Here is a 24,209-nt window from a genome sequence, read left to right on the forward strand (position 1 = left end):
TGAACCTAGATTTCCATACACCGAGCACAAGCTATGTGGTGTTTCTGGTTGTTGTGTGCTCTATTGTATGCCTTCTGTGCAAGGCTGGATGTTTTACGGTACTTTCATTAGCTATGGCTAAAGTGGATAACCACAGTCACCTATTATGGGGAATAAAAACACATTTGATCAGAATAGAAATTATTATGAGGGGTATTGTTAGCTTACATCCTAGCTGTGATCCTGTGCTTAACTTACCCAGCAGTAGCTCCACGGGTATTTCTCCTTGCTGGAATGCAGCCCTCAGCCAACTTTTTCTCCATATGGCAGCATAGGTTCATAGGTTCATACTAGGCTATCTGCCCTAGGGCATTTATAAGCCTAGCCAGAGTTGTGTGGCTTTCACCACCCCTTAGGTTGAAGAATACTATACCCATTAGTTTGCCGTGCCTCTGTCCAGCAGTGATACAGAGATGATCCCCGGGGTAAACCTACGATCTCCCATCCACTGGTCAAGATTCCTCTTGAACAGAGCCAGTAAGGTGCTCTGTCTCACATGGACCGGGATTCTGTTCCACAGCATAGGGAGTCTCTGGGTGATGAATCTGTCCCTCCAGCACGTCCTATTTATATCCGTGTTGAGGTTTAAGTCTCTTGCTCTTGTGGCTCTGGTGGATTTGGATTTTTGAGGTGGAGCATGTCCATTAATTCTGGGTTGGACATGGCCTTGTATGTCAGGCACAGGTCACCTCTGAGCAGACGGTATGCGACTGAATAGAGCTGGAGTTTCTTCAGTCGGGCAGCATATGGCATATTTTTGAGCCCCTTTATCCTTTTGGTGAGGAACTTTTGGGGTCTTTCCAATTGCTGCAGGTGTTGGGTAAGATACATTCCGAATGGGGCACTGTACTCAATCATTGGTCTGATAAGTGAAGCGTACAGGGGAACAATGACCTCCCTTGATCTAGATGTGAATCCCTTCATAATCAGGTGGGCAATGTAGAAGGTCCTCCTAACCACTTTGGGAATGTGAGTGTCAAAAGAAAGGTTACTGTCAACTTGGGTCCCCAGGTCCCTGATAACCTCTTCTGTGCTTAATGGATTGCCACCTATGTGGTAACTTGGGGTTACCTTGTTTTTACCAAAGGGTATGACTATACATTTTTTGGCGTTTAGCTTAAGGCCATGGCTCTGGCACCAGTTATCCGTTTCTATGAGACCTCTCTGAAGGATATCTGTCTCTGATGGATTTTCAACTATGGCGCCCAGTTTGCAGTCATCTGCAAACTTTGTCAGCCACAATCCTCCTATGTTTGCCTGCACTTCTGAAAAGTAGATGCCGAACAAGAGGGGGCCCAGGACTGAGCCCTGTGGGACACAGCTTGTGACCGGCTTGGAGTCTGACATGGCACCAGCAACTCTAACCCTGTGGGTTCTTGTCCTTGAGCTAGTTTGCAACCCATCTTGTGACATATGGGTTTACATTTAAGCTGGTGAGCTTTTCTATGATACCCGAGTGGGGTATTGTGTTGAAAGCTTTTGCAAGGTCAAGGTAGGCTGTGTGAACTGCCTTACCCTCATCAATGGCCTTGGTGACTGTTTCAAAAAAAGTCGACCAAGTTCAAGAGGCATGATCTGCCCTTGACAAAGCCGAATTGGGTAGGATCCAATGTCTGTAGGTCCCCTTTGTCTTTATTTATGAGTTCCATTATGATCCTCTCCATAGCTTTGCAGACCAGGCTTGTTAAGCTTATGGGGCGGTAATTACCAGGGTCCGTAGAAGCACCGCCTTTGTGGAGTGGGACCACAGTTGCCGTCGCCACTCTTTGGGTATGTATCCTGTGGTAAGGCTAAGATTAAACAGCAGCCTTATGTGTGGGTTTAGTTCCTCATTGAGTTCGTGTAGCACACAGCCGGGGACACCATCCGGTCCCATTGATGCTGTGTTTTTAGCTTTAGAGAGAGCAGCTCTCACCTGGGCATTTGAGATGATTGGGAGGCTACACTCTGCTGGGATAGATATTTCTCCTTTTGGGGGGGGGGGGGGAACTTTTCACTGAACCTGTCTGCCAGTATGTTTGCAATGTCTGTGGGTTCAGTGATTTTTGTATCATTTTGGACTAATTCTGAGCATATCTGGGAGTTTCCACCCAGATTTCTAACATAGCTAAAGAAGGCCTTATGATTGTCTTTTGAGTCTTTGGCGATTTTTCTCTCAAAGTTGGCCTTGGATGATTTTATGAGTGATCGTAGTTTTTTACTAGTATTGATCAGAGATGTCTTCCCTTTTAGGGATTTTGCTCTATCTTGTAGTAGCTTTCTCCTCTTGTTGTAAAGTTTGTTTATGGCTGGGGTCCACCAGATCGGGCGCTTGCCTTTGGTGGAAAGGGTCTTGATTTTATTTGGGATTGCTTGATCCATGCAATCCAGGAGGTGCTCGTAGAAAGCATTTGTAAGGGATTCAGCAGCGTGGGTTGTGGTTTCCAATGGCTCAGGGGCCTTGAAGGATACCACACCAGTCTTAAGAAGTGTGAAGTTGGCTTTTGAAAAGTTCTTCACTGTGGTCTTTTTTGTTGGGGGTGGGGGCGGGATGTGGATCTCCAGTGAGATTAGTTTATGGTCTGATCTCACCAATGAGGGATATACTTCCGGTGTGGAGCATTTTGTCCCCATGTTTGTGATGATCAGGTCTAGTATATTTTCACCTCTTGTGGGAATGGTGACAAGTTGTTCCATAGCATTTGAGTTTATGAACTCCAGGAACCTTTGGGCTAGGGTATTGGGGCTTGAGTAATGCTCCCAGTCTATGTTTGGGTAGTTAAAGTCACCAATATGATGGTGTTTGGAGAGACATTTATACTCTCCAGTGTCTTCAGGAAGGCTGTGTGGGGTTCCTGAGTTTGAGAGGGTGGCCTGTAACATGCTACAAACTGTAGAGCAGTTTTGCCTATGGTTAATTGCACCTGAATGGTCTCTGATGCTTTGTGAGTTGCCACCAGCCTGGAGGTGTGGGTATCCTTGATGAATATGGATACACCCCCTCCTTTTGTGGTACGGTCCGGGTTTTGGGGCCGGAACGCATGATATGAGGTAAAACCTGATAGTGCCGGGGTGCTCTCAGGAGCCTTGAACCAGGTTTCAGTCACAGCACAGACATCGATGTTCTCCATACTGAGGAGGGCTTTGAGGGTGTGCATCTTGAGATTTAGACTTCTGGCATTGAGCAGCATTACCCTTAGTTTTTTTCCATTATTGTTTTCTAGGGCGGTGGGTTTAGAATTTGAGCCTTGTCTAAAAAGGCACTATGGGGGTGGCAAGAGCCTTTGCCAATATCCGGAAACCCAGGGGTGACAGGTGCAAGCCGTCCTTGCGAAGCAGCGTGGCTTGTCAAGCATGTCATTCCAGGCAGGCAGACATTGGATCCCCTTAGAATGACACCAGAAATTAAGCCAATTATTAAAACTGATCATTTTGTCTCTGTATTGTGGCATCATTCTTGGTGAAGGTAGGATACTACTCAGGGTCAGGGTCATACCAGCCTGGGCTACATAATCTGAGAGCTCCTTTATGTCTCTTTTCATGTAGTCCAGGGAGGTACGTCTCAGGTCATTCACACCGGCATGGACAATGACTGAGTCATACTTGTACTTGCTGTGGAGTGACCTGAGTGCTTGTGTTATGTGGCGGATTCTAGCGCCCGACAGGCAGCTTACTGTGACCCTCTCCTTGTTCAGTCTGGTGAGTGGGACGTCAGTGTGTCTGACTATGGAGTCACCTATGACAAGTGTGTCTGGCCTTAAGGGCTGTGACTGATTTGCACACTGACTTTGTGATCTATGTGTTGCTTGTGTTATGTCATGAGGTGGCAGTTGTTTGGGTGTCTGCTTTGGAGGCCTCTGCTGTTTTGGTAGATTTTTGATCAGTGCCTCCGAGTATGTCTTTGTGTGTTTATGTGTTTGATTTGTAGTTGTGATAGTTCTATGTGAGACTGGGTTTATGGTGTGTGTGGTTACCTTCTCCTCCTCCTGTCTGGTTTTGCCAGTCCTGAGTTGAGAGAGCTCAGCCTCCAGTTTGGCTATATAGTTGCATCTCTCGCATGTATTTGTGTTTTGTGGGAGGAGGAGAGGGTTGTCTGTGTACATGAGGCAATTGTAACATTGCCTCAATATTCCCAAATTCACCAGCTGAGCAGGAGAGGACGCTAGCAACTGACCCATTGACATGCTAGAAGAAATGAAAAAGTTTGCTGTGTAACTGAGTCAGAAAGGACCTATAGGGAAGTGGGTACTCAAGGGGGTTTTAAGCTAGTGAAGTACTTTGTATAATATAGAAGTGCTTTACCTGACTGAAAAATGCTTTAGGAACAAGTGCTGAGCTTTACAGATAGAGAATAGACTGTTTAGATTACAAATAGAGCAGTTCTAAGGGAAAAAATGAAGAGCAGACTTTACGGAGCCAGAAATACTTTAACCTTGTTTAACCGGCGCTGCCCGATGGTGCTCTAGTGGCAACTCTGCGCTAAATGCAGAAAAGGCAATAAGTCAGTAGTACAGGCTAGCACACTTTAGTGGGCAGCCAAACAATTAAATTAAACAGCAAACAAACACTTTTCGACTTGAATTAGACTAATTTCGACTAAAATGTACTTTTAAGTGCAGATAATAAAAAATGCAGTAAATAACTATGAAAACAGTTAAAGCTTGCTCTAGGTAAGCAGTAGAAGGTAAAACAAATATAAAAAGCAGCAGGATACTTAATCAGGAAAGCAGTCGCTTTTTTTCAGTTCTCTGTAGCCAGGAAGACTCAACAGGACCACGTGGAGCTGTGCCTGAGCAATATGGCTTCAAAAAAATGCCAGAGGCAGATTTTAACCAGGGAACTTCAAAAGAGCTAGAAATGGTCCAAAATGACCAATTACTACAGCTTCTTGTGCTAAGGTCACTTCCCTCAAGGACAGGTAGGCTATTCAAGGCTCCCCACTCCCACTGGTGAGCTAAGCAACTTCCTTCTATCCAAGTAAGGCAATGGACAACACATGAACTACAACACAGCCCAAGATACAGCAAGGCCTGTAAACTGGTCTAACCAGTTTAGGAGAGGCAGGAAAACAAGGAATATTTTTTGTTTTTTTGTTTTTAAATAGAAACACACAGAAATGCAGAAAAGGCAATAAGTCAGTAGTACAGGCTAGCACACTTTAGTGGGCAGCCAAACAATTAAATTAAACAGCAAACAAACACTTTTCGACTTGAATTAGACTAATTTCGACTAAAATGTAATTTTAAGTGCAGATAATAAAAAATGCAGTAAATAACTATGAAAACAGTTAAAGCTTGCTCTAGGTAAGCAGTAGAAGGTAAAACAAATATAAAAAGCAGCAGGATACTTAATCAGGAAAGCAGTAGCTTTTTTCAGTTCTCTGTAGCCAGGAAGACTCAACAGGACCACGTGGAGCTGTGCCTGAGCAATATGGCTTCAAAAAAATGCCAGAGGCAGATTTTAACCAGGGAACTTCAAAAGAGCTAGAAATGGTCCAAAATGACCAATTACTACAGCTTCTTGTGCTGAGGTCACTTCCCTCAAGGACAGGTAGGCTATTCAAGGCTCCCCACTCCCACTGGTGAGCTAAGGAACTTCCTTCTATCCAAGTAAGGCAATGGACAACACATGAACTACAACACAGCCCAGGATACAGCAAGGCCTGTAAACTGGTCTAACTAGTTTAGGAGAGGCAGGAAAACAAGGAATATATATATATTTTTTGTTTTTAAATAGAAACACACAGAAATGCAGAAAAGGCAATAAGTCAGTAGTACAGGCTAGCACACTTTAGTGGGCAGCCAAACAATTAAATTAAACAGCAAACAAACACTTTTCGACTTGAATTAGACTAATTTCGACTAAAATGTACTTTTAAGTGCAGATAATAAAAAATGCAGTAAATAACTATGAAAACAGTTAAAGCTTGCTCTAGGATAAGCAGTAGAAGGTAAAACAAATATAAAAAAACAGCAGGATACTTAATCAGGAATGCAGTCACTTTTTTTCAGTTCTCTGTAGCCAGGAAGACTCAACAGGACCACGTGGAGCTGTGTCTGAGCAATATCATGGACACTTCCAGGATGCACTGCCATAATGTTTGTTTCCAGCCCTTTCTGTTTATCTATTGGTCTGCTTCAGGATGTACTAGTATCATAATAGGTATGTGTGTGCAATCTATTGCACTCAGTACACAGGGGAAGTTTGCAGTGCTGTAAAACTTCTGCATTATAGTTCTCCACTCCATGCGGTTGGATGGAAGGTATATGAAGTCATCCACATTACTTCCATGATTTTACCAGGATATAGCTGGCAGATGTCTGTGACATTCCCGCAGCATCCCCCATGTGTCTCATGAATATCCTGATGCACGTACACCCAGACTGAGACACACTGGTTTCAAGGGATAGCATTTCCTTGCAGAATCTGCACAGCCTCATTTATGGCTTGCATCCTCACAGCCTGTTGTAGTTCATTAACTGCAGGTTGCATTTTTATGGGGGGGAGGGGTTCTTGCTATAAAATTTGGCAAAATCCATTCCCTGTGCTTTGTTTGGATCAAGTTTGCATAGTTCTTTTTCAATATATGTATCAAAAAGAAAAGCTGTAACCAGTCTACACAGCCGTAGGTATAAAATCTTTAATAAAACTGTCAAAAGTAAAGTAATAAAACAGATTAGCGATTTCACAACCTAAAACAGTCACTTCTTCAGATCAGTGATACAAAAAAACACACAATAAATATCTCAATTCAAAATTACCGTTTAAGCCCAAGTGATCTTAATAGTGGTCTTAAAGCACATATTCATTAAGTCCATTCCCTCGATCACTCTGTAATTCCAAGATCTACTTTGTTTCAATACCTTGAGTCTTAGTTTTTATATCGCCTCCTCTAACAGACACATTAAAAGGTTCTAGGACACTAAACCTAAAAACATGGTTATTACCAGCAGAAAGAGTATGTTAAACAAAGCATTTTTGAGTCTTGTCTATTCACACTGTACATATGTTTATGTATTCAATCTTTCAACATTTTATTCATTTTTCCAACATAGAAGCTGTGACATACTGTACAAACCAAAACATGTACTAAATTACTGCTTTTGCAGGTAGCAAAATGCTTCAACTTATGCACCTGATACATGAATAAACTCACTGCTCCTGTTAACATACTGGCATATATTACAATCCCCACAGGGATGAGTACTGACACTACTACAAGAAATAGTTTCCTTAGGAATTGGTTTATAACAAAACAACCTCTTCTGAGATCTATTATTCCTAAAACAAAATCTAGGCACTTCCTTCAAAACATTCTTATATCTCTCATCACACATAAGAACTTTCCAATGCTTCCTTATAATATCACATATAGTCAAATATTATTTGAATAAGTAATGCTCATTCTTAGAGTGCTAACATTCCCACTAGTAGAACTTTCCACTCTAGAGTCATTGTGTGAAAAGGAAGGTCTTGCTCTGCCATCCCTCTGAGAGATCACCTCTTCACGTTTTAGCGTAATTTCATGCTTACTATAACCCCTATTAACAAATCCATCCATCAGATCATCATTTCATGTTATCATCTCTTACATTCAACCTAGCACTCCTAAAGAATCGTCCTTTAACCACATTCTTAAAAATATGCGGGGGGAGTGCATACTTTGTTTATGAAGGGTACTCAACTTCTGAAACGATTTCCTATAAAGCTGTGTGTCTAGACCAGTCTGAGTCCTTACCACATGTATATCTAGAAACTATACTTTCCATTGAATAATTCAAAGTAAAATGTAAAAAAAAGCAGTTGTTTGTTGAAGATAATTAATAAAATCATGCAGAATAGTACCTGTTCAAACCAATAAATATCAACAAAATGTGCATAATATGAAACATAATGCTTGAATAAATTGCTCCTATGAAATACATACAGGAACTCTGAATATGTAAGAACAACATTCGCATAGCTATTGGCATATGTAGTGCCCACAGCCACTCCCACTTTCTGGACATTATCTATTATCAAACACAAAAACATTATAATCCAAAATAGTCTCAAGTACAGATCAAATGAATATGCTCTGCAGTATAATCAGAGTTCTTTATCAGAAAAGGCCTTACAAAGTCAATACCAGTTTCATTAGGTATCACTGTGAACACTGATACAACATCTAAAGTCAAATAAAAAGTGTCAGTAGTATTAGTCAATGACCAATTATATAAAGAAATCAAAAAGTGTCCCATATCTTTCAATACTGTGTCAATCTTGTTCAATATTGGATGTAGCTGCTTCTCTACGTAAATAGACAAAGGCTCAGTGACCCAACCATGTCCAGAAACAACTGACTGCAATGGAAGATCTACAAGCCATCTATGGACCTTTGGAAGGCCATATATCAAAGGGATCAAAGGGGACTTAATGGTCAAATAATCAAACAAATCTTTGGTTAGAGCTTCTTCTATGTACCATTTTGTCAACAGCTGCCTTTGAACAAATATTGTAAGTCAACTCATCATTTAACATTTGGTACATACCCGCTCAGTACACTGAAGTATCCATGACAACTATGACGCCTCCCTTATCAGTGGGTCTGATATAAATATCATTCACAGACACCGAATTCATAAGGACTCTAAACTGTAAATCAGTTAAATTGCAAAACTCTTCCTGATGCTTACTAGTTAAAAAACATTGTATACCCTGTTCATACAGTTTAAGAAATGTGTCAATCAGCAGGGTATTGGCATGTATAAACTGACTCAGTTTCCTAAAATCAAAACCATGGGTAAATGAATTATTTCCAAACAACAAACGTAGCGATATATTTCATACGAAAAGTCTTAAATCAGCCAATGCATAGCATAAGCTAGCTGCTCTTGAAGGAACAAATGAGAGTCCTTTATTTAACACGTCTTTCTGCTCATTGGTCAGAGCAATGTAAGAGATGTTCACAACTAGGTTCATGCTAGTTTCCTCCAAACTGCAGGACCTAGTTCCAACTGGCCAGTTAACAGAGTCCTCTCCCATTTCTGCCCACTCCTGCCTCTGCTCAATGAGTGGTCTCTCATGTTTTTTACATTTAGTGGCTCTGGTAAGCACAGTTGTAAAAAAAAGCATCCTACGTAAGTTCACCAGCTAACAGAGTTTCTGCAACAGCAGGGTCAGGCACACAACCTTCTCTCCCATCAGATACACTAATACATGTTAAAGGCTCATCTTTCAAAGACAGCTGCACATCTTGGGTACTAGCCTATATAGGCTTCTCATTAATATCAGTACCCAAAACTGATTTATTACTAGTCACAATAATGTTAACACAATAGTTCACAGATTTAGACTGTTTTTCATCATTGCTCACAGAACCAAGCTGTTTGTACGAGTCAGTCTTAGGCCATGAAAATATATGTCCGTTTTTAAAATCAAACATATCCCTGGCCAACTTCTTGCATTTTCCATCTTGTAGGTGCTTTTCATATTTAGTCAATTCAACAAATCATTGAACTTTCCTTTGCAAAAAGTAGACTCCATATAACCTCTAACAATGATAAAATCAGAGTTAACATCCTTGAATAGGGAGGCCTCCAAGGGTTTAAAATAGTCAGTGAGTAATCTTAAATAATTGAACCCCAGCTTCAAATTTAAAGTCTGCCATTTCAGCAAAATATCCAGATATTGATTACCAAATGGGGGCATCCTAAGGACTCTCATCCCTCTAGGTATCAGTTTATGAAATAGGCAGATCTCTAGATGTAGTCTCTGCCACTGCATACTTTTGAAGTTAAAGAGACTCTTTTCCAATCTCCTATAAATGTTCATAAATTTGTCATGATCACTAACCAAATGCTCAAAGACAGCACATACATCGATGGCTTCTGAGTTCAGCAACAGGATTTCAGTCATCTGCAGCACTCTGTCAACACAATTTGTGAAATCATGAGCTCCATCCCCAATATGATTATAATAGAGTTCTATCCCTCCTTTAGCCATGTCCTGCCATAAGGGTGCAACAACAATAAGCAGCAGAAACAAAATCCCAAATCAGTACGTACAACTGGTTAAACAAACAGAAATGTATCAAAAAGAAAAAAAAAACTTTAGTAAAACCATCAAAAGTAAAATAATAATAAAACAAATTAGCACTTCCATGACCTAAACCAGTCGTATCTTCAGATCAGTGATACAAAAAAAAAAAAACATGCAATAAATAGCTCAATTCAGAATTATCGCTTAAGACCACATCATCTAAATAGCAGTCTTAAAGGAGCATATTCATTACATCCTTTACCTCTATCACACTGCAATTCCACGATCCACTTCGTTTCAAGACATTCAGTCATAGTTTTTATATGTCCTCCTCTAACAGACACATTAAAAAGTCCTAGGGCACTAAACCTAAAAATATGGTTATTACAAGCAGAAAGAATATGTTTAAAGAAAGCATTGTTTATGTCTTGTCTATTCACACTGTACACATGTTCATGTATTCGATCTTTCAACATTCTATTCCTTTTTCCAACACAGAAGCTGTGACATACTGTACAAACCAAAACATGTACTAAATTACTACTTTTGCAGGTAGCAAAATGCTTCAACCTTTACACCTTATACATATCTGGATGTATAAACCCACTGCTCCTATTAACATATTGGCACATATTACAATCCCCACAGGGATGAGTACTCACACTACAAGTAATAGTTTTCTTAGGAATTGGTTTATAACAAAACAACCTCTTCTGATATCTATTATTCCTAAAACAAAATCTAGGCACTTCCTCCAAAACATTCTTATACCTCTCATCACACATAAGAACTTTCCAATGCTTCCTTATAATATCACATATAGGTTGAATATTATTCAAGTAAGTAATGCCCATTCTTAGAGTGCTAAGAATGAGTATTAGTCATCAGACATAGCTGCTTCTCTGCGTAAATAGACAAGGGATCAGTGGCCCAACGACGTCCAGAAACAATTGTCCATAACGGAGGATCTACAAGCCGTTTATGGATCTTTGGAAGGCCATATATTAATGGGAGCACATGAAGAGGTGATTTCTCAGAGGGATGGCAGAATAAGATCTTACGTTTCACACGACTAGAGTGGAAAGTTCTACTAGTGGGAATGTTAGCACTCATTGAACCTTGTTTCTATTTAAATATGTTGTTTATGACATCTACTCATGATACAGAATGCAGTACTGTTATATAATACTTATTTGCTCAGCTATCACTACAGAAGTCCTACATATTTCACTAGAAAATGATTTCTTTCAGTTGCAATAAGCAGAGACTCAGATTCCATGGTTTAAAGAAGATGAAGTGATAGGATCATATTCAGTATTAGACTGCATTACTGTCGTAAGGGTAGAAAATCAGTCTTAGGTGACATTTCTCTGAATACTCTACTATCACTGGTTGAATTCTTCAAGAGAAAATCTTGAAGGCAACTGACATATAACCTTTAATAAACATTCCAAAAGCAGGTAATGCCAAACCTATTTGTTCCCAGTCTAGCATTCTGTATTGTTCCATTTCCACTGGGTTGCTATATATAACTTGTGCTCAGGTAAACGCCACACTGGTCTAGAAAATATCTTAACTGAGCTGCCACAATATCAGAAATTTTAATCATACATATTTCAGCAAAGGATTTTTTTACTGTAATCTAGCATTGTTAAAATGAGATGGTTAGAGCTGCTAAACTGTTAGGGACAAATGCAGCACTGAAATTGTAAGGGGCGCAAAGTAGTCTTAAGTATACTGTGAGGGTCATCCTTTGGTATTATATGTATGTGAAACGTGTTCATTTTCTGCAAATTTTGTAATGAAATCTTAAAAAGGGAGCAGCATATGGCCTTTATCACAAGTGCCACATGCATGTATCGATAGGCCTTCAGTTCACTGTCACAGGCTGTCATTTTTGCAAGTCCAGTGTACCTCACATAATTTCTCCCCATAGTGCAGCATGTAACACTTCACTTGGATGAAGTTTTACTAAGTTGTCATTACATTACAAGCATCCCACATATATCAACAGAAGAAATTAGTTTTTCACTTGAATCATACTGTTGCTCAGATACCATGCTTTGAAGCAATTAAGTGGTGGAGTCAAATTTAACATTTAGTTGCACTAAGACCTTATGATTAGAATATATATGGATTACTACCATATACACCGAAATGGAATGCAAACAGCTGTAACATGATTTTTTATTAAAATTTGTTGTATAATCTAACTTCTTACAGGCCATGTATTTCCTGTGGGTTACTTCTCCCAGGGTGTCTCTGAAAATGGTCAGTTTTCATCACTGCACTACCCCATTAAATAAACATAAATACAACAAAAATAAATACCAGTTGGAAAAGAATTCCCAACAGTACCCCAGGAACTGGTTAGACTTAATATGCATGACCTGTCAGTGGTAAACTCATGCTGATCAGTGAGCTGTCAGCAATAAATTAGGTGGTATACCTTTCAAAACAGAATATTCAAAGCATTTACCTATTATACTGATAGGACTAATCAGTCTACAGTTAGGAGGTTTACTGCAGGATCAACTCTATGGGCAAGATTACTTCCAAATACCAGGGACACAACTGGTGGTCCAGATTCCAAAAGACTTGCTCTATTTTTGCATGCTGTAGCTGAACACCCTTTTGTTACTACCTGAAATTATCATAATAAAAGATTGAAGAAAAAAATAAGATCTTCAAGAAGGCCAGACATATGGCATTTTATGCATAGAGTTATGAAATGTGGGGTACACTGGTCTTTACTACAATAGTCTGATTCTTAGAATTGTACTTTATTTAATTGGGTATCATATATAACTTCTGTTCAGGCTGCAGAACACAGTATTGATCTAGACTACTATTTTACTTTGTTGTCATTAAAAAGGCAAAATCATATTTAATTCTTTGCAACAGGATGCGTTTTCAGTTACAAAATGTAAAGTCTCAAATGCTATGGTTTAAACTGGCTAGCATGATTTATTCAAATTTAGCAATGAGCTGCTCAAAATTCTCAATGGCAGAACAACTATTTTATTTTATTTATTTTACATTTGTTGACTGGGCTAGTCCAACTGTATACATGTCCATTTTCAGTGGAGGCCCGGGGAGACAAGCTCCAAACTATGCTAAGTAACAATATTATAAAGAATAAATGAAAAAAATGAAATAGACAATAAAGACAGAAGACAAAAAACACATCAATTAAACATTCGTATACCTTTTCTTCACTGACTGAATTTCAGAAAAATGATATTTTTCCCGCAATGTAAGCAGATGATTAGGTAATAGGATAGACATTTGTCTTAGAGAAAAGTATTAAAGGTAAGATGGATTTAGGTGGTTATTGAGTATGTTAAGGATTATACCCACTAAAGAAATACATACAAGGTTGAAATGCAGGTGCTCGGAATAGGGGGAATATTCTTATTTTATGTAATACAGGGTAGTTTACAGGCACTAGAAGACAGGAGAAGATTAAAGCCAAAAAGCAACATTAGTAATTAGGTCTGGTTATTGAATGAGGGTGAAAACAGTAACACTACATTTAGTTTTAATGTGGGTTAGTGCATGGGCAAAGCCACTGGGTTTTAAGGAGTAGTTTTATTCGATTCTTGAAGAGTGGTAATGATGAAAGTAATTGTAGATTGCTGGGAAGCCTGTTCCAGATTCTCCCTACTGAATTTGAGAAGAGGGAGTCACCTGCTTTGTTAAAGGATTTCTGCATGGTTACTTGTAATTTATTCGCTGAGTGAAGGGTAGTGAGATTACTATAGGGAGAGATTAGGCTACTGAGAATAGGGGTGTTGGTGGGCTGATGTAATATTTTATGGGTGATGATAAGTTGTTGAAAAAGTATCTGGTTTTGAAGTTCTAGCCAACCAAGCCGTTTAAGATTTAGACAGTGGTGGGTTTTAAATGGGGAACCAGTGGCAAATCTGGTAATGTTGTTATAGGAGGTTGCCAGTTTATTAAGGTTACTTTTGGAGAGATTGGTATAAATGGGGGTGGGTATGGGCAATGGTGGTTCTGGCTTCAGGGGTAAGAAAAGATTTTATACAATAGAGAGAACCAAGGTTTCTGTTTACAGTTTTGATAATCATGTTAATATGTGAATCAAAGTTAAGATGTTGATCAATTATGTCTAATAGTTTGGTAGTTGGGTCTGGTACAATGGTAGTGCCGTTACTGGTCTTGACAGTGAGGTGAATAGGGGAAGACTTAAGTGTTGGGGTAAAAAGCAATAGCTTAGTTTTTTTGGCATTTAGTAGGAGGCAACATTGTAGGAACCAATTCTCAACTGAGCTAAATACAGTTTGAGTAATGGTATGGAGTTCAGGAGCAGAGGAGGCAGTACATACTAGAGTAGAATCATTTGCATACTGAATGCAGGTGGCTTGAGGAATATTTAGATGTAGATCATTAATGAATATAGAGACGAGGAGAGGTCCTAGGATAGAGCCTTGTGTGACCCCCAAAGTAATAGGAAGATGAGAGGAAAGGTTATTGTCTCAGGTGACAGCTTGCTGTCTATGTTCTAAATAGGACTTGAACCATTGTAGTGTTTGTGAGGTGAATGAGAGAGTATTTAGTATGTTTAGAAGTACTTGATGGTTAACCATATCAAAGGCTTTAGAAAGGTCAATAAAAAGTGCAGCAGAGAGCTTATTATTGTTACGATGTTTGTTAATGCAGTCAGAGAAGGATAAGAGTGCAGTAGAGGTGTTATGAAAAGGCCTAAAGCCATGCTGACAATCTGATAGAATGTTATTTAAGAGAAGGTGATCACGTAGCTGTTGGTGGATACATTTTTCCATTAGTTTGGCTAGAGGAGAGAGTAGGGCAATGGGGCGATAATTTGAAAGTTCAATGGAGTTACCACTTTTATGAAGTGGGATAATGTGAGAGATTTTCCAGAGAGATGGGATAAGGCCTAGTGGATTATCATGTTGCTGACTCAACATTTTGACATAAAATCTTGAAAGGAGACTGGTCTACAGTCTTATAAAACAGTATCAAATGTTGGAGTTCATAGATATTCACTGCCACAGTATCACATTGTATCCATTTCCATTGAGTGTGTTGCATATCATTTCAGGTCAGTATGAAGGATACAGCACTGGTACAGAATGTATCTATACTAAGTTACCTCAGAAACAAAAATCCTACTTATTTCACCAGACAAGTTATACTTCACGTTGTAGCGTCATGATGTAAACCTGGTAGTGTCAGTGTTGAATTCAGTGCTGAACTACACAAAAATCTCTAAATGTAGAATACCAGAATTAGGTGAATATTGTATTTTAACACCCTTTTATTATTGTCTGAATTGTTCATAATAAAATCTTGAAGGGGACCTGCATATACATTTTCATATAAAGTTACAAAATGCAGGGGTTAACAAGCCTTTACTGTTACAATCTGACATTCTGCATTGTCCTATTTCCACTGTTGTGTTGTACATTACTTCTGCTCAAAGTGCAGAATACATCATTTCTTTGCTGGCACTACTATGAAAGAAAAAAAGTCATTCAGCAGATAGAATTTATTTTTTACTTCTAACATGTCTTGGATCAAATGCTATGAGTGTAAAGCAGCTAAGTGGTGGGAGTAATTCAGCATTATAATAAACTCAAATCCAAATTGGTAGACTAACACTGATGGATACAATTGGTAGATAAGCATGTGTCTGTTACTGACTGAAAAACAATGGGGACTCACATATGACCATTTATATACAACTAGAACAAATGCAGGAGTTGACAGGCTGTCATTTAACATTATACTCTTTCTCTTAAGGGTATTGCATATATGAAAACTACTGTGGACAGGGGATAAGATCTTATGATGAGCTCCACTGCCATCATAAAATTAATCTGAATATAAAATCCTAAAAAGTCCTAAATCTGCTACTCATCAGAGGTATAATCTTTTGTAACACACAACTGGTACTAAATAAAAGGTGCAAAAATATGAATTACTAAACTTACCAAGTGCAGCCTGGCTACAACACCATGCAGGAAATATGTCTCACAGCCAAGAACATACTTCACACTGAACATGCTACTGAGCTCTGTGTTTGGTCTAGCTTCGCAGACTCTCATAAAATCGAACAAGCTATTTTAGTGCTTGGTGTCATCCCCTGATTTGGCCTTCTCTCTCAACTCTAAGTTAAGAAGCAGGAAAAAAAGTTTCTCTGTTTCCCAGACTTGAGGGAAAAAAAAGACTTTCCTTTCCTATTGAACTGTAGCAACTGCTTGCCATATATCTACATTTCTAGCAAGCAGCTGCTACTGTACACATAGAGAGCTGATGAAGTCTGGGGATGGAATTTCCTTTGCAGTAAACAGCTGCTACAGTTTATGGCACAAGAGTGCTTTAGTTCTGACCACATATGTAATACCAGCATTCATTTCTGAATGTCAGTGATGCACATGCACTGAAGACCAATCAGCATTTGCTGATCACACTCTAGCTATGCTATTGTTCAGCACCTTCCACTGCTCACTTGCCCAGAATAGCTATATCTTATATAAACCTGCACATTCTCTCTCTCTCTCACACACACACATTCCCAAGGAAGGCTGTCCATATTCTCCAAAACTAATCTTCTCTCCTGGTACAAGGTAGTAAACTGCCCCCAACCCCATATTACCTGGCTGAGGACATCCCAGCTACTGTTTCACTCTTGTTAATCATCCAAATAACTAAAACACCACCACAGATACTGAGAATAGCAGCACAAACGTTATTATAACTGCTTTTGCCACTTTAATTGAACCATTGGATTTCTTCAGAATTAAGAATATATCTGAAGTCCAATGGTTAAAATAAGGCAGATGAAAGCACTTAAAGTTTGTGCTGCTATTCTCAGCATCTGCAGTGTTGCTTTGGTTCTTGTGTGTGGATTGCTGCAGGTTGATACAGTATAGTTATCCAAATAACTGCAAGCACAAATGGAGTATAGCCAACCAGTCAGTCAATAAAAGGCAGATGCAAGCAGTTTGCCACCGTTAATAGGTACTCTGTTATCTATTGAAATGAGTAAATATTCAGAGTTTAAGCTTTAAAAAAAATGGGTTAAGTGTCACGGTTAATTTTACAGAAAAACATGAAATTACAGAGAGAATACAGAAAATAAGCACTTTGAACAAACTGATTGTAAAGAAAAACATCCATCTACAGCAAGACTTCTTCCTAGCTATTCTTAACTGAAAGACTTGCAGAGTCCTACATTAAACTGACTGAAATTTCAGAATATACTCCAGGCAAGACAACTACAGAAAACTCTCAGGTCTACATATTACAAAAATACTTGTATGTTAAAACACCACGGTAGCCCTTCTTCTCTCTCTCGTTCTTCCTGTCTTGCTATTGTGTCAACTACTGTCATACATTTCCAGGCACAAATCACGCATACAATTTAACCAGGGTTTCGTTTGTAGTTCCTTAGTCTCCTGGCTGGGGAAAAGTCACACATCTTGTAATCAAATGGTATAATAATTAAGAGTTCCTAGTTCTGCCATAAAATTCACATCCTACAAAAAAATCCCGGTTCAAATGTCTGCCACACACATGCTGTATATAATACAGCACTTTCCAGCAGAACATGTGTAAATATTTCAGTTATAAAAAATTCTGTACTTACCATAACGCTAGATCCTTTCATCCACCAATTAATGGATGGGGCTAAGTGCCAGCAAAAAGTACAGTTGTGTACACTTACCATAAATGTAGATGTTCAAGTGTATTCACTGTTGCAGTCATCACTTTTGGGTTATCTGCTTGCAGTAGCCCTCAGTCAGCCTGATTAACAAAATCTTGGGTCTTCCGTCAGTTGCTGTCCCTTCTTCCATGACGTCAGGTCGTTAGGGGTATAAAACATGCAGCCAACGCCATTACATCAGTTTTACTTGCCCCAGATATCAGGTGCCCCCTTAATGGGAAGCAATTAGATCTATAAATATACAAGGTTATACCTCCAACAAAAAAGCAAATACACCAAGAAGCTTTTGAAAATAGTAAAGGAAGTAGAGGTATATCCAAAAAGAAAAAGAAGGGGGCTGGGGGGAGAATAACCAGGACTGCAACAGTGAATACACTCGAACATCTACATTTATGGTAAGTATACAGAACTGTACTATGTTCTTCGTGTTTCACTGTTGCAGTCATCACATTTGGGTAGATTCCCAAAGCTAAGAATGGGAGGAGGAAACTAGATAGCATTAGGACCAGCTATAAGGCCCTGCACTGCAGTGGCAAAGCCAGCTCTGGATTTAGAGAAAATTGGCAGATGGTAGGTAATGCTTGGTGAAAGTATGTACAGAACTCCAAGTAGCAGCTTCTAGGATACCCCTGGTAGGGATGCCTCTGAGAAAGGCTGTAGAGGTAGATTCAGCCCTGGTAGAGTGGGGTCTGATCCCCTGTGGGATAGGTTTTCCATGGTGTTTGTAGCAAAAAAGAATGCAATGGCCTATTCATTTGGAAATGGTTTGCTTTGAAATAATCTTCCCCTCTGCCCCTGCAGCAAATGCCACCAGCAGTTGATCAGATTTCCTTTGAGGTTTAGTTCTGTCCAAGTAAACTCGAAGTTGTTTGTGCACGTCTAAGGAGTGCAGAATCCATTCCCCTTTGTTCTGTGGATTAGGAAAGAAGGTTGGCAAATGTATGGATTGATTAAGGGCAACACTGGATACCATCTTGGGCATGAAGGAGGAATTAGTCCTGAGGGACACCCTGTTCACATGAAAGATGATGAAAGGCTCCATTGCCATGCAGGCCTGTAATTCAGATACCCTTCTTGCTGAAGTGATTGCTAAAGGGAAAGCTGTTTTCCAAGAAAGGAATTTTAAGTCCGCAGTGGCAGCTGGCTCGAAAGGAGGAAGGGTGAGCTTTTCCAATACAAAGTTGAGGTCCCAGGCTGGAGTTGGAGCTCTCCTGGGTGATCGTAGATTTTTGGCCCCTCTGAGGAACTGCTTAAGCATTGGATGAGAGAAAAGGGGTGGTTATGTGTTATAATGAGCTGAGATGGCTGAGGCATGAATTCCGATGGAGGAGAAAGTCAGGCCTTTATGAAGCATCTCAGTTAAGTATTGTACGATCTGAGGTAAATTGGGCACTGTTGTACTTATCCCTTGAGACTGGTTCCAGGCACATAATCTTTTCCATTTTTCAGTGTAAGACTTTCTGGTACTAGGCCTGCTTGCCTCTAAAATGATATCCATCACTGGTTTACTGAGGGATGGTAAAGGGGAAATTATGTAATTAGCCAGGCTGCTAAATTCAGTGTTTGAAGTTGAGGATGTAGAATTTGGTTATACTGCTGAGACAATAGAGTAGGAGTCTGAGGCAGGTGCCATGGGGCCCACAGTGACACACTGCGCAAGAGGGGGTACCAGTGTTGGTGTGGCCAGTCTGGTGCAATCAAAATCGTCCTTGGTTTGTCTTGCTTGATCTGTAGTAGCACTTTGGAGAGCAGAGGCAGAGGAGGAAAGGCATAAACTGATAGGTTTTTCCAGCTGAAGGATAGAGTATCCACTTTCCAAGCTTGTTTGTGGAGAGTCCTTGTGCAGAATTTGTCCAGCTGATAGTTTTGGGGGGAGGCAAACAGGTCTATATCTGGGCTCCCCATTTGCTTGTCAACATGTTGAAAATCCTTGGCTCCAGTTTCCACTCATGTGGGTCCATGAGGTTTCTGCTTAGTTCGTCTACCAGTGTATTTAGTTTTTTCTGGCAGGAATTGAGCTTGTAAATGTACCTGATAGCTCAGGGCTGTGTTCCACAATGCTATGGCTAGTCTACAGAGGGGATAAGAATGTGTACCTCCCTGCTTGTTTATGTACCACATAACAGTGGTGTTGTCCATCTTTATCATTAATTATCCTGGAAGAATGTGGTCCTTGAAGGCTGTCAGAGCATTCTGTACAACTAACATTTCTTTTTGATTGATATGCAAGTGCATTTGACTTGAGTTCCATTTGCCCTGAATGCATTTCCCTGCCAGGTGGACCCCCCATGCATAGTCTAATGCGTCTGTTGTTAAGGTTTGGGTGGCAGGGGGTAGTGTGAATGGTAGTCCCCTGTTTTGGTGGCAGGCCTCTGCCCACCAAAGGAACTCCAGGCATAGGCAAGGTATGATAGGAATCATTGTCTCTAGATCCTGCAAATGTTGACACCATAGGCTTTTGAGATACCATTGCAGTTTCCTCATATGCAGCCTTGCATATGGAATTAGAAGAATGCAGGAGGCCATGAACCCCAAGGCTTGCAGTATTTGCCTTGCAGATAACTGGGTTTTTGTGGCCACGTGTTTGAAGTAGGTTGTCAAATGAATCCTTTTCTCTGGCATGAGGAAAGCCATCTGAGAAGTTGTATTCAAGCTTGCTCCCAGGAATATAATTTGTTGACAGAGTACCAGTTGTGATTTATTTTCATTTATGTTGTACCCCAGACAAGTCAGTACCCTTTGAACAAAGGCCAGATGATTCAAAAGTATGTCCTGGCTTTCTGCCTGAATTAGACAATCGTCCAGATATGGGCCTATTTGAATATTTCTTTGCCTGCAGAATGCAATGACTGGAGCAAGGCACCTTGTGAATACCCTGGGCACAGTAGATAAGCCAAAGGGCAGTGCAGAGAACTGATAGTGCATGTAGCTTGCTTTGAAACATAGGTATTTTCTGCAAGACTCCCTGATAGGGATGTGCAGGTATGCTTTTAAGTCCAGTGTTGCCAACCAAGCATCTTTGCCTAGCATAGGAAGCAGCTAGTGAAGAGTCAGTATCTTGAATTTTGGAATCACCAGAAAGGTATTTAGAGGAGAAAGGTCCAGGATGGGACGCCATGTATTGCCTTTTCGGAGTACCAGGAAAAGTCACAAATAGAACCCTTGACCCTTTTCCTCTTCTGGTACCAACTGAATAGCCCTCATGCTTAAGAGAGAGGGTACTTGAATTTGGGCCTCTGCCCCCTGATTTGGGGGCAGATCTGATCACTCGCTTGGTGTTGGTAAGGTGTGGAAGTGAAATCTATCTCCTTGGGACACTATTTAAAACTCATTTGTCCTGGGTAATGAGTTCCCAGTTTTTGGCCTGCAGACCAATCTTTCCACCTAAAGGAGCATTCAGTTGAGAAGTGCTTGGAAGTTTTAGAAGCAAGTCATTGAGACTGTTTTCCATAGGGTGAGTCTTACTACTCCCTGATTTAGGTGTGGAAACCCCCCACTGCTTAGTCTTGTGTGTCCCTGGGACTGAAACCTGGGGTTTCTGCTATGTCTGGGTTTGGCTTGAGAAGACCTTGAAGAGGCTGGAAAGGACCAATTCTTAGAGGGCCAGTGCCTACTAAATCTAGGAGGCTGAACTTGTAAGATATATTTAACAGTTTGCATAGATTTAGCTATATCTTCCATCTTTTTAAGAACTTCTTCAGCCTTGTTGCCAAACAGGCGGTCCTGATTTAAGGGAGCATCCAACAATTTAGCTTTAACATGATCAGGTAAAGATTGCTCCTTAAGCCAAGCATGCCTTCTGAGCATAGAACCAGTATGAAAAGCCCTGCAAGAGGCCTCTAAAGAATCATATCCACATTGCAAAGTATGTTTTCCAACCTGTTCAGCAGAATGCATTAAATCCTGTAATTCTTTATTTTCCGCACAGTCAGGAATCAATATCATTTTCTGTTTAAGCAATCCAATAACATGTCAGTGATGCTTTAACATATGAAACTGGCAGTTTAAAGCCCTAATGGCCAAAGTTGCATAAGTGTAAACCTTCTTACCCTATCTATCCAGCGCCCTGGAGTCTCTATCAGAAGGGGTAGGATTTTTAGCAGTAGAAGCCATAATGCCCTTGGGTCCCTGTGAAACAGTATCTGGATCCGCAATAGGATTTTTAAAAAGGAACTTGTGTGAATCAGGAACCCTGTAATATCGGTCAGGTTTTCTGAGAGCAGGAGGCAAGGAATCAGGGGCCAAACTAGATTCCAAAAAAGCATCATTAACAATGTCTAGTACTGGAAGAATAGCTAAAGGCCTACGCTGAGGCAGGAGTAAGAAATCCCTAAGCCTCTTTTTTGAATCAGAAAAATCCTAGCTTTCCCAGTGGAAATGCTTCCTTAGAGTATGTAAGGTTTCACCAAAAGAAAAATCCTCTGGAGGAGAAGCAGAGGGAATAGAGTCCTGTGCATCAGAATTCTCATAAGTAGATATGGGCAAATCCAGATTATCAGAAGAATCAGAAAAATCAGAATCCTGGTCAGAAGATTCATAAACAACTTCAGTCCTAGGTCTCTCAGAAGGCGGAGGCTGGCTTCCCCTGATTAGAGTTATAAGATCTTCAGCCATTCTTATCATTTGTTTTTTTAGGCATAGAGGTCTGAGCATGCGGCCTGGGCGTCAGTTTTTTAGGCATGGTTCAAGATTTAGGCCTAAAAGAAGAAGGAGATGGTTTAATATGCAAGTCTGTAGGCCTGAATACATCCTCAGAAGCCGGTGCTGCACAGAGGCTCCGGACCCATCCAAGGTAGAGACATCCACAGGTTCCTTAGTTGAAGCATCTCACGGCATACCGGACTCCGAATGGGTCTCAGTAGAGGCCTGCAAATCAGAAGTAGCAGATATCAGGGGCTGCAATTGCACCTCACTGAGTACCAGCGAACTGGCAACTGGCTTAGGAGAAGCGTCATCGGCAGTTTTGACCTCGGCGGCCTGTCTCTGTCTTTATCCTTGCGTTTTTTCGGAATCCCGGTAGTCAGATGGCTAACCTACGACATTTCTGGATAATTAAACCGAGAACCAAAATATTCTGAGGCGAAAATATACCGACGACAGATAGTGTGCTGATTAAATAAAGCACAAAACCAACAGCATGGTACGTTGTGGTCAAGGCCTAGGCAAGGAATACAGTACGAATGAAAATCTTTATGAGGTATTTGCTTTCCACAAGTAATGCAATTATTAACTTTTACTGACATCGGTAAGGAGCAAGAAAAAGTTTCCTCAACGGGGTACTTGGCTTTTAGTTGAAGACTTCAGTTCTGAAACTCAAAAACGAAAATTTCAGGAGTCGGCTGACCGGCACTTGTGAACTGCTTCTGCTTCGGGCACCGCACGGCAAGAAAGACTGATGTAATGGCGTCAGCTGCATGTTTTATACCCCTGACGTCATGGAAGAAGGGACAGCAACCGATGCAGGACCCAAGACTTTGTTAATCAGGCTGACTGAGGGCTACTGCAAGCAGATAACCCAAAAGTGATGACTGCAACAGTGAAACACAAAGAACATCTAGTGCTCCAACCTTGAGCCCCATTAAACATTTCTCTTTCCATGATGCACTAGCTTGTGAAGTTACCTCAGAAGGATTTTGTTGCCAAAAAACAAAGGCATTATTTATAGACACTGTATTTGAAGAAATTCAAATGTCCTTCAGACCTTAAAGAATGGCAATTTGAATTTGGGGGGGTGTCATTGTATCACATAGACATGAATGAAAGGATTACCATATCCTATTCATCAGGTCTATCCAATCTGACTGATAGGTTAGAATCCACAGCTACTAGACATCTGGATGAAATCATGGCAAGAGACCTTTGAGTATACTGTCTCCAAAGGAAGGCCTAGACCTTGAAAGGGTTTCTAACTTGTAATGCTTAGCAAATGTGTGCAACATACACCATGTAGCTGTTGCACAAATCTCAACTGAGGAATTTTAAAAGAAAGCTGTGATAGTGGCAATAGACCTCATGGAATGAGCTTTGGGGTTAAATGGTAAGGGAAAATTGCAAGGAGTAAATTATGTCAGAAATCCACCTAGAAAGGGTGATTTTAGACACTCTTGTATCAAGCACATTAGCCACAGTGAAACAGAGAGTTGTGAGTTCTTCCCAAATGGGTTGGGTTCTGTGAGGGTAGAACTTAAGTTGTCTGTGTACATCCAAAGCATGTAACATAAATTCACCTTTATTGCAAAGGTTTGGAAAACACTGGTAAATGGATAGGCTGATACATATTTGCATCACAAACTACCTTGGGGACAAATGAGGGGTTAAGTATGTAGAGACACCATGTCCATGTGGAAAACCAAATAGGGAAAGACAGAACACAAAGCCTGCAGCTCCGAAATTATTGTGACATAAGTAATAGCCTCCAACAACAAAGTCATCCAGGAAACAAATTTCAAGGGTGCCA

The sequence above is a fragment of the Protopterus annectens genome, chromosome 5.part0 (assembly GCF_019279795.1).
Source record: "Protopterus annectens isolate FY-2018-M chromosome 5.part0, PAN1.0, whole genome shotgun sequence".
In the NCBI taxonomy this organism is placed as follows: Eukaryota; Metazoa; Chordata; order Ceratodontiformes; family Protopteridae; genus Protopterus; species Protopterus annectens.